Source organism: Mandrillus leucophaeus, unplaced genomic scaffold (genome assembly GCF_000951045.1).
Source record: "Mandrillus leucophaeus isolate KB7577 unplaced genomic scaffold, Mleu.le_1.0 Scaffold117, whole genome shotgun sequence".
In the NCBI taxonomy this organism is placed as follows: Eukaryota; Metazoa; Chordata; class Mammalia; order Primates; family Cercopithecidae; genus Mandrillus; species Mandrillus leucophaeus.
The window spans coordinates 1,294,401-1,306,304 of NW_012099987.1; the positions used below are offsets into that span (position 1 = coordinate 1,294,401).

General features: G+C 39.1%; 1 protein-coding gene across 4 annotated transcripts in view; it reads left to right on the plus strand.

Annotated features, from left to right (window-relative positions):
• The first annotated feature begins 1,734 nt into the window (after positions 1-1,734).
• The window catches only part of ZNF518A (zinc finger protein 518A), a 34,973-nt gene continuing 24,803 nt past the window's right edge, over positions 1,735-11,904 (plus strand). For 2 of the 4 annotated variants that reach the window (XM_012000083.1, XM_012000090.1), the window contains exons 1-3: positions 1,737-2,014; positions 4,626-4,710; positions 5,621-5,686. The gene's annotated coding sequence lies outside the window, so the exon portion shown is untranslated. Of the gene's footprint in view, positions 2,015-2,077; positions 2,141-4,625; positions 4,711-5,593; positions 5,687-11,904 lie in introns of those variants that run through there. The other 2 variants (XM_012000077.1, XM_012000068.1) reach the window with 2 other exon arrangements.

Consider the following 11,904-nt stretch of genomic DNA (forward strand, 5'->3'; position numbering starts at 1 on the left):
TTGTATATTGAAAAGCAGAAAGAGGTTTGTAATCAAGATGGAAACTTCATTACTATCACCACCATCGTCACTTTTATCATTTCCATTACACTCTTGGTGCAATGGCGTTGAGTACTCTCTCCAATCTATGAAACAATATATAACATATTAGTTATACATTGCACAGCTCTGAGAAACTCAGAGGTCAAATGCTATCAGCTAGTAAACAGTAGTAAGGTCTTCGGAGGGATCAACTATTTAAAGCATTAATCTAAATGCCCTATCCCCACTAACTATCCTTCTCAAGTAAAAAAGTGTTCCAGAATCCTTTCCTAAGCTATGATTTAGCCCTCTCCTTTTGTTTTTCTCCCTTTTAATCATCTTCCCTTCCTTCTTGATTCACTCTCCTCTCTCCTCTCCTCCCTCACCGTTTTTTTTTTTTTTTTTTTTCTTGCTAACCAATATGTTCAAAACTGAAAGGAGATCAAGAGGTAACTTTCAGGTTTTGAACATAGAGGTTAGCAAGAAAAAAAGGTCATATGAATGGTGGAAGAGGTGAGATGAATGGTGGAGGAGAAAGGGGAAGAGATAAGGTAAGTCTGACTAACAATTTATTTTAACTTTCTCCAATTCCTCTATAACATAAATGCAGGTTTGCAAGATTTTGTAGGTGAATGTATACGTAGAGGTAAAATAAAGTTATAATGTGAATACTGTTGGGGGGATGCAATATCCTAATCTGAAAAACAAAAACTACATGAAAACACAGAACAGCTCTGCCCATTTTTCCAAACTAACATCGTTTTTTGTCATTAAAAGAAAAATCTTGTTCTCTCTTTCTGCTGTGATGTGTGTGCATGTCTGGCTTGCACGGAAATGAGGACCTGAAGAGAGATGGGGGATGTACGATGCGGGCATAAAATCCACTTTGTAAACATGTTCATCATTCCATAATGGCATCCCCTTTGGTATTTACAGAAGATTTCTCCTTGTGTGTTTTACACAAAGGTGAGTATGACTAACGTGAATTTCCGCTCATTTGCCTTTTCTAGGTGGAATTGTGTAGCCCAATAAACACAATAATAAAGAAGGCTTCCTAAAGACAAAGTGAGGATTTCTCAGTGTGCTTTTTATTAAAGGATGGAGAAAATCTTGCATTTGGCTACAGGTTGACATTTTCAAAAGCCTACTCTGAGACAATTATGTATCATACACATTTTAAAAGTTTTTAGAAAATTGTCAATGCTGTACATGCTACTTAAGAAAACATGGAATAAAAAAAAAAGTGAAAAATCTGATCGTAGTTTCGCTTTTAATTTATTGGTATATCCTTCTGCATCAAGGTATTTTGTTGTTGCTTGAACGTTTGCTGCTACTTATTCCCTCCCACATTTTAAAAGATAATTTATGTAGAATTATGTAGAAAGTGAGGTATCAATTAATAGGTTGGATTTATAAAGAACAGAAGAGGAGCCATACTGGCCTTTGGGGTAAAGCCAACCGTATTAATTGTCCAGCCCTGTTGTGAGGTAGAGGAAGTATTCGTTTGAGGGGGATGCGAGCCTCTCTCATTGTAAAGACAGTTTTTGATCAAATATTCAATATGTACATGTTTGGAGTTCAGTACGTCTTCCAGAGCTACTGGCGAAAGCTTCTTTCGTTGACATGGGCTACAATGGTTGCTAAAACCTGTGTGCCAGAAGCAAGGGGTGGGGAGACGCCATTTGCTAAACCGGAACTGGTTAAAATCTCAGGGTGGAGACCATTCCCAGTCAGCAAAGGCTTGCGAAGTGCATACAGTTCCTGCTCCTGGTGTCTACTCTGAAGAGCACAAAGTGGACGTTTGTCTGCCATTTCACTGGCAGTAGGATCAGCAGCTGCTGGTGAGCAAAGAGGTAGTAGTGAGTCACTGGAGTGGTGGGCGCCGGGGCAGCGCCCTACGTGGAAAGGTCAGCGGCGAACCCAGCTCCATGGCCTAGTCTCGTCAGACCGAGCGCGGACCCTGCCGGCTTCCGTTCTCTTCCGCTTGTCTCAGGTGCAGCACAGATCCCTCCGCCGTAGCGTGCGCTCCCGGTAGCGCTGCGATCAGCTTTTCGGCAATACCCGGATGGAAGTGTAATGGCCGCCATCAGGGACTCGCAGGCAATGGGGACTACGACAGGTACTCCCCGTGAGCGGGACTGCCCAGACCTTTTAGGATGCCGGAACTTCTAGAGGGCCGGCCAGCAGGCAAACGGCGAGTTTGTGGACCGTCAGGGTCCCCCAAACAGGGCTAGGGATCCGCCTCTTGTGAGAGGAAGCGCAAGTTAAATAGTCCCGGCCATTCAGCGCTTCCGCCTAACTTGCCGCAAAGTTTTTCTGGAGAAGTCGGGGTTTTTTTGCCGAGCGCTTTTGCAGGCTGCTGGACCTAACCCTTACTTTCTAGACCTGGGGTTGTTTTACGTCCGGGCTTTTTGAACTCTACACTCTCCTACATTCTAGGAGCTGGGTGGGAGTAGGGCACGGTGTGCCTCCGCGCTCCCCGCGGGGCAGCCGAACCCCGGAGGAAGGGGCGGATCGGGCGCGGTGTTTGGGGCGAAGCTGGGCGCGCGGCGCTCGAAGCACTCACTCGGCGGGTTTCGTGGTTGGTGGAGACAGCAAGGGCACCCCGCAGACCGCACCCCTCGAGCTATAGGTTCGCAGGCCCGACTCGACGGCGTCCCTATTGCTGGCCCAGCCTATGGTCATTGGGGGCCATTTCTTGCAGAGATGCCCAGCTCCCTGAAGCGCTCGCTCTTCTCCAGAGTTGGCCAAAGGTGCTCTTCCCCGCAGACCCTAACCACACCCAGTGGCAGATGGATTTCTTTGTAACTGGCTTTCTCACATGTAGGGTTCATTTTGACTCTATTCTTTACATGGTGTCCTCTTTGTCAAGTAGACAGTCTCTTCCTAGGTGGCTGTGGTAATTGAAAAGTATATGGAGTGAATGTATATAAGGAAAAATGTTTTAACTCTTAAGCGGACCGATCAAACAGATGTAGCTTTAAAGTTTAGAATACAACAGTTAAGACTCAGTTTTCTTTTTAGGTTTAAATTTGATAGCAAGTAGTGTATGTGAGCTGTTTGAGTGCAAACATTGTTGAGTATGTTGTCAAACGTCTAAAAAACCCTAGAAAAATAAAATAAGTCAATGTTCAAGGAATTCATAAGAATGTTGGAATTTTTACAGTTGTCACAGTGATAAAACATGAAGACACCAAACTGTCAGGATAGGAATTCTATTAACTTGAAAATGTGCATGTTAGATCTAGTTACTGGTAATTATTGAATTGCTTTTTCTGCAGCAAGGGGTCTGATTTGAGTATACTCTAAGGTTGGTATCCTCAGATTTAATTTAAAACATTTAAATTGATTCAGTGAAATTTCCTAACATTTTCAGAGTTTAACTGCAAATTTATAGAAATGCATTCACTACCTTTCAGCAAAATTCTCTTTTCTGAAATTTATAAAGAGACATTGCATTCTTTTAACACTTTGAGGGTGTTGGGATTTCCTGGGGAAGGTAAGCATAGTAAACAATGTTGATTTTTGCTATAAAAACTATAAATTAGATCATCCCTAGATACAGAAAATTGCCAACAAAAGGGGGAGGAGAATAAAATGTAGGTATGTTACACAACCAAATGTTTCCTGTTTGTTGCAGTGAAAATAAGTATAATGACCACTTAAAACGTTTTATATCTGGTTTTATGAAAGGACAAAAGACAGTAACCACAATGAACACCCACTATGTGCATTGATAATGTATGAACTTTTAAATGCTTCGGTTTTTTGCCATGGTCACACTTCGGATTCTGTTCTAGCCTCTCTGGTAATAGTATGCTGTAATCCCAGAAGTTTCTATATTTTGAAACATTACAGAGGGACTGTACTTTAGCCTAAATCTATAATTTGACTTCGAGATATACTTTAAATGCCCTTTAAGTTTATTTTTATTGTTTGCTTTTCTGTATATAGTTGTTTAGAATTGTTCTCATTGAGGCGTTCTGACATTGCATACTTTAGAGTACTTAATACAACTTTTTTTTTTTTTTTTTTTTTTTTAAATGATAGGAGACTTTAATCTTGCCGGCATTCCTTCAGGTATGCTACTGAAGGTTTTGTGGCAAAGTGCCATAAGCAGAAGAAAAGGGTTTTAACACAGTCTTGAAATTTTTGTTTATTATCTGGTCCCAGGTGTGTAGGCTGTGAGTATTTCAATTCTATATGGGGTATTGGCGTCTCATGGTGAGCAGTTTTCATGGCATATTAGATACCAGAAATAAGTATTAAGGGTTACTATTGTGGTTGTAGGATAACTGAGTTGGAATCAGATCCAGATATTAGTTCTAGTTTTGTGACTTTGGGCAAGGCTCTATTTCTTTTTCTTGTAATAAATGAAGATACTGAGTCAGATTGATTCTAGGCTTCAGATTGTGACTTTTGCAAATTTATGACATGTTATCACTGGGCATCAATGATATATGCTTAAGGGTAGAGAGGTTTTCTTAGTTTTGTGTGTGTGTGTGGTTTTTTTTAGGTTTCTTTATACACCTTAAGTTGAATGTGACGTGTAATTGAACAGTTTTTGTAGTCAAAAGTTTTAAAATCTTGGTCTTCATTTCCAGATATCATCTCTTCTTTTGATCACTGTTCCTGATTGTGACATTGTGCAAGTGTTAAATTGTGTGCCTTTTGTTCCTGAAGAAAGAGGTATGGTAAAGATTGAAATACTGGAGTATATAGTCTATTAAGTAGTAAGTTAGTATGTTTTAATATTGGACTAAATAAAATAAAATACAGGTTAAGTATCCCAAACCCAAAAATCCAAAATGCAAAATTCTTTGAGCGCTGACATGATGGTCAAAGGAAATGCTCTTTGGAACATTTTGGATTTTGAACTTTTGGATTTGAGGTGCTCAACTGGTATAATGCAAATATTCTAAAATCCTAAAAAAGAAAAAGAAAAAAAGAATGAAACCTTTCTGTTCCCAAGCATTTCGGATAATAGACCCTCAACCTGTAGTTTACATATACATGAGTTTTCATAAGTTATGTAAGTTACAGTTGTATTTTATTTTTTGGCCAAAATAAAATACTTAAACATGGGTTTTCATTTTAATCTAAGCAAAAGAAGTAATTTTTGGTTTCATAGTTTATTGCTTAACGTTTTGTTAGAGATCCAAATACAACTTTAACTGTATCATCCTTCTAAATAGAAGGTGGCATTAAAGACTTCTGGGTAATGAACAGTGGAGATAAAGGTGGCAGATAGATGTTTCAAAGCTGTATGAATGGCCAGAAGAGTGTGGTTGTGGTCTAGTAAGTGCAAAGCAATGTACCTAAAGAAAAGTTATCTCGTATGTGTTTATATTATGACTAATAGCATCTTCATTATGAATCAGGAGCGGGACTTGGGAATCACTATCGTGTTATGATTAGTTTCTTGAAGACAATCGTGAATGTCTGGGTGTAGACAAAAAAGGAGGAAAAATATGCCAACAAATCTATGGTATTATAAGGAAAGCTTTGGAAATGTAGTGGAAAATATTGTACCCGTGTAAAAAACCATGTTTTTTCTACCCTCGAAACACAGATGTCTCTTACTGTTTGTGTTGGATAGGTCCTGGGATCTTTGAAATCCTAAGATTCTTGGATACCACAGTATCATAAAATTCCTCTAAATGCAGTAAGTATACACACAAGTATAACCAAAAATTAGGAATAAGATTATTTATGTAACTGCTGAAATAGCTGTCGTATAGTATACCACCTTACATTATTGGTTTAATTATCATAACTGTGTTCTTCTCTGAACTTCACCAGCAAATGGATTTCTGTTCAGGGCCATTTTTTTACAAAGGCATGAATTTTGATTTTGTCAGAAAATAATGTACATTGAGTAGAGAGCAGTAGAGCTGAGTTGAGGATACCACGTTATCATTTATGTCATTAAGTAACTTTTTCCTATATAACATTTGTTTGACTTCCTACCATGAGGTTCACATGCGTACTATGTTATTCCTGAGGAGATAAAGTAATTCTGAATGCTAAGAATTTTCCTAAAGGTTGAGCATCCCAAATCTGAAAACCTGAAATCCAAAATACTCCAAAATCTGAAACTTTTTTAGTGCTGACATGAAGCTCAAAGGAAATCATCATTGGAACATTTTGGATTTTGGATATTCAGCCAGTAAGTAGTGTGAATATTCCAAAATCCTCAAAAATCTCAAATCTGAAACACTTCTAGTTCCAAGCTGTTTTGTTTTGTTTTGTTTTGTTTTGTTTTTTTGAGATGGAGTCTCACTGTGCCACCCAGGCTGGAGTGCAGTGGCGTGATTTTCTCGGCTGACGGCAACCTCTGCCTCCCGGGTGCAAGCAGTTCTTCTGCCTCAGCCTCCCGAGTAGCTGGGACTACAGGAGCATACCACTATGCCTAGCTAATTTTTTTTGTTTGTTTGTTTGTATTTTTAGTAGAGACGAGGCTTCGCCATGTTGGACAGGCTGGTCTCAAACTCCTGACCTCCAATGATCTGTCTGCCTCGGCCTCCCAAAGCACTGGGATTACAGGGGCGAGCCACTGTATTACAGGCATGAACCACTGCTCCCGGCTTACTTCCAAGCATTTGGGTAAAGGAATATTCAGTTTGTACTATTTGAGCCAAACTACCCAGAAAAAGTAATGTAACGAAGAATGAAAGCTTTAGATGTAGTGAAGTAAATAAGAGACTGCTATGTGATGACTGACCAAAATGATTTTTATTAATTTATCTTGAAAAGTTGTGAGCAAAGTCTGACTAAAAATTTAAAGCTGTGACTGGTATGGCTGCATGAAACAAGTGTCAGAATATTAGAATGAAGGTACATGATGTGAAGTTTCAGAAAATTAAGTGGACTTCACATAGGTCTCATTTCATGAGGAAAGTCAAATAATTTCAAAATGTAGTAAGCTTATCGTCAACTCCTGATTAAAATTGGTTTGTTGAAGGCTGTGGCTGGTAGAAGACATGTCATATATTGTTTTTGTCAACTCAGTATCTCTTCATTTAGGGAACCACTCCTCCCCTATTCTGAGTGGTTGGTGGGCTCTCCATCAGTCTTACTGTCTTATAACCTGAGCTTGGTCATCCCTATTGCAACAGTGATTGCTGTTACTCATGCAGAACCAGTCAGAATCCTTTTTCAAAATTTATGGGCGAATGCTAGGACAAAGGTGTAGTACATTTTCTCTGAAATTGTTAATCTGGGAAGGTGCTGGTGACATTCTTTACCACGTGTATGAAAAGCACATCTGTGTAGTGGGAGAAAGTGATGCCATAAGGAGATGGGAGATGGATGGTGGTAGTGCCACTTTCAATCTCAGGGAACATGGTAAGTGGTACCTACTTTTGATTTTGTGAGCTATCCTGGTGTCCTTCTCAGTCCTTGTGCCAGAATTCTATGCATAAATTGGTTTGAATTGGAGCAGAAAGTGTTCTGATGAATATATGGCCCTTATGAATTTAAGGTCTAAAGTTTCAGATTGATCATTCACATCCTTCTGTAGTTTGCCACTTTCCTATACCTTATAAAAGGTTCCCTTTATTTATTCATCATTTGTGCATGCATTCAATCCGCTTTCATTCAACCTACAAACATTTTTTGAGTGTCCATTATGTACGAGTATGTGCAACTGCATGGATATGCAAGGATTATATGTACTAGACTGAGTGGATGGTGGATATATGACATTTTTTTTTTATTTCTGGTACACAGATCAACAAGCATGTGTTGAGAATAATGACTGTGGTGCTTGGCATCTAAGTAATAACGTGAGAATAAGAATTCCTTGTCTTGGAAGTGCTTCTAGTTAAAGAGTTCATATTAATATACAGCAAACACAACAGAAAAAACAGATAAATGAATGCACAATTGTATTTTAAGTCAATTTTGATGGGAAGGAAGTGAGCAGGTTGAACCATTTAGGAAGATTTCGTGAAGAATATATAACTTTAAATGTATTTTTAGTTATGAATGTGGCTTTGATAGGCACAGAGAATAACTGAAGAAAGGATGGAGTTAAAAATGATTATAGGCTGATCCAGGTTGGAGTGGAGATTGGTTTCACTGTAACAGTATGTGTTCTTTGGAAATGAGGTAGTAGAAAATAAGGTGACTGTTTAAGGTAAATCTTTGTATGAGGCCTTTGGAAAACGAAGCAGAAATTTTGGCTTTCTACTAAGATGGAGATTTCTTTGAAAAGATGTGTATATTTCTTTTCATATAATTTCATTTTTGTATGCTGAAATATAAAGTATGATGGAATACTGTAAAATTATTCATTATGGCGAAAACCTTTATTATAGTCATCTGTCTTGAAGATTTTTTAAAAATAGCAAATAACTTGAAATGCCGATTTATAAATATGTATGTATAACCTTTCTCAAAAAGAGAAAGGTAAGAAGAAATAAATATATATAACATTTCTTCTTACCTTTCCCTTTTTGAGAGATCTCTTAGTAATAGTCAAAACCATACCCTATTCCTTATCAATAAAGCCCGTTTGAAACGAATGTAGCAATAGATGTAAAAACATTTAAAGGCTGGGGAGGTGGCTCATGGCTGTAGTCCCAGCACATTGAGCAGCTGAGCTGGGAGGATCGCTTGAATCCAGGAGTTCGAGACCAGCCAGGGCAACATAGTGAGACCCCCATCTCTATTTAAAAAAAAATGTTTTTAAAGATAAGGAACAAAATTAAAGTGATGATTGATTGCTCATAGAATGTTCATTTTGGGCTCCAGAAACTAGGAATGATGTAAAACTTATTGTTGGGTCATTGTCTCATTAAATGCTGTCGTTTCCTATGTCCTTGCCTACCTTCTTTCCTCATAGCCTCGCATCTGACTCTCAACTCAGAGAGTAACATTTGGATTAATCCAGTTGGATTATTCCAAGGTTGGCAAGCTTTTTCTGTAAATGGCCAGATAGTAAATATTTTAGGCTTTGTGGGCCATATGGTTTCTGGTGCAACTATTGTAACACAAAAGAAGCCATAGGCAATATGTAAATGAGTGAGTGTGGCTGTATTCCAATGAAACTTAATTTACAGAAACAGGCAGCAGGCCAAATTTGGCCGGCAGGCTGTCATTTCATTCCACAAACTCTCTCAGTCACATCTGCGCACCTGCTAGCATCTTTATTTATCCTCCCTTCTAGTTACTATAGATGGATCATGTTTGCTCCTTTCTAAGTTCACCTCTTCAACTTGTTCACTAGATTCTGTCCCTTCTAACCTGAAAGACTTTGCTGCTGCATTTCTTTCCTATCCTCCATCATCAATTTTTTTTATTTTTACTAGATTATTTTAATAAGCATGCAGTCATACTGTAATTTCTCCCACCTTTAAGACGCAAGAAATAAAATTAAACAAAACAAAACAACTCCTTTATCGTAAAACTCCTTGAAAGAGTTGTCTGCACTACATCACTACTTCCTGTTCCCATTTTGCCTTACATCCAAGCTTGTCAGCCTATGTCCTCTATAACTCCACTGAAACTCTTCTAATCCATTTTACCAGTGATCTTCACATTAAGTCTAGTTAGTCGTCATCTTACTTGACAGAGTTGTTCAATCCCTTATCCAGGAAACATTTTCTTCATTTTGCTTTGAGGTTACCACATTTCTTGATTTACCTTAAGTCTTATTGGTCTTTTATTTCCTGTCTCACTTGCTGGTTCTTTTTAATCTCTTTCTGTTGAATGTGTTATAGAATCTTAAGGCTCAGGCCTTGGACTGCTCTTTTTGTTTATTCCCCCTGGTGATTTCATCCTGCTCCAAGTACTTGAAAGTACATATACGCACACCGATAACTCCCCAAATTTCATCATCCACCTAGCCCTGTATAGTCTATATCCAGCCACATAGTCCACCTTTCCTCTTGAATGTCAAATAGACATCTCAAATGTTACATGCCTAAAATGGAACTTTTGGTATATTTCCTACTACTTTAACAATCTTTTGTATCTCGGTAAATAGCAATTCAGTTCTTTCCATTGCTGTCAGAACTTCTAAAGTTATCCTTGACATGTCGCTTTCAGAGAAAGCATGTCAGGATATCTTGTAGGTGCTAACTTCAAAATATATTCAATCTTACCATGCCTCATTATCCCAACCAAACCACTATCAACTCTTACTCGGATAATTGCACTGTGTATTCTTTGTCTTTACTCTTAATCCCTCCTGAATACTCTGTTCTTAGCATGGCAGCCCAAGTGATAGAAGTAATTCAACTCATGGTAATTCTCTGCCCGCAATGCTCCAGTAGCTTCCTCTCTGATTCAGAATAAAACCAAAGCCTTTATAGTTTCTATCAGGGCCTGTTTCTGTCCCCTTGTTACTTCTCTGACCTCATCTTCTAGCTTTCCCTCTAATGCTTTCTGTTGTGGTCATACTGATTTTCTTGCTGTTCCCCAAATGTGTTAGGCACATTGCACACTCAGGGTCATGGCACTTACTGTTTTCTTTTCTTGGATTGTTGGCTTCCTCAGCTCCTTAAGAGCTTGACTCCAATAAGACCTTTTCAAGTGAGGGCTCCCTGACTTCATAATTAAAATTATAGCACTCTGATTCTGCCTTTCCATCTTTGCTTTATTTTTGTCTGTAGCACTTGTTGCCTTTGAATATACATTATAGTTTACTTGCTTTGCTTATTACCTGAATAATCAGTAAAATGTTATCTCCGTGAGGGGAGAGATTTTTGTCTGCTTTGTTTACTGCCATATTCCCAATGCTTAGAACATAGATGTGGTGCTAGCTATAAGCCTGGCACCATCCCACATGCTGGTGATACAGTAAAGAACATTACAGATGTAGTTCTCATCCTTATGCAGCTTATATTCCAGTGGTAGAGATAGATAGAAAATAAATTGGCAAATAAAATATTGCCAGAGATGTAAGATGTAAGTGTTACAAAAAAGAAATACAAAAGGATAAAGTGGCGAATAATTTATTTATTTATTTATTTATTTTTTGAGGAGGGGATGGTTTATAGGGAAGGGCCCTTCTGAGGTGGTGACATTTGAGCTGAGACCTAAAAGATGAGAAGGATCTAGCCTTTTGAAGACTGGAAGAAAGCACATTTCAAGTAGGGAACAGCTGATGCAAAGGCCTGAGATAGGAAGGATAGGAAGAATATTTGAGGAGCTGAGAATCTGTGGCAGCTTGTTGGAGTATATGTACAGTGGGGAGAGTGGTGTGAGATGAAGTTGAAGAAAAAGGCCCAAGACCAGATACTGCTGTTTCTTGCAGGCCTTTGTAAAGAGATTAAATTTTAAGTGCCTTGCCGCTATAGACTGAATGTTTGTGTCCCCCTTCGCCATATTGAAACCTATTCTTCATTGTGATGGCATTTGGAAGTGGGGCCTTTTTAAGAGGTGATTAGGTCATGAGGGCAGAGCCCTTAAGAATGGAATTAGTACCCTTATAAAAGAGACCCCAGAGAGCTCTATTTTGTCATGTGAGGACACAGTGGGAAGATGGCCCTCTGTGAACCAGGAAGTAGGCCCTCCCCAGACACCAAATCACCAGTGCCTTGATCTTAGACTTTCTAGCCTTCAGAATTGTGAGAAATAAGTCACCCAGTCTATGGTACTGTGTTACAGCAGCCAGAACAGAGTAAGACACTTGGGAAACCACCAAGGAGCTTTAAGCAGGGGAGCTTTGTGATCTATTTTATTTTAAGAAGAGCATTAGCTCCTGTGTGGAGAGTGGACTCAGAGGAGGGTGGTGGAAAAGGTGGAAGCATGGATGCCAGTTGGGAGGACTATTTTCTCTTTTTTTTTGAGACGGAGTCTCGCTCTGTCGCCCAGGCTGGAGTGCAGTGGCCGGATCTCAGCTCACTGCAAGCTCTGCCTCCCGGGTTCACGCCA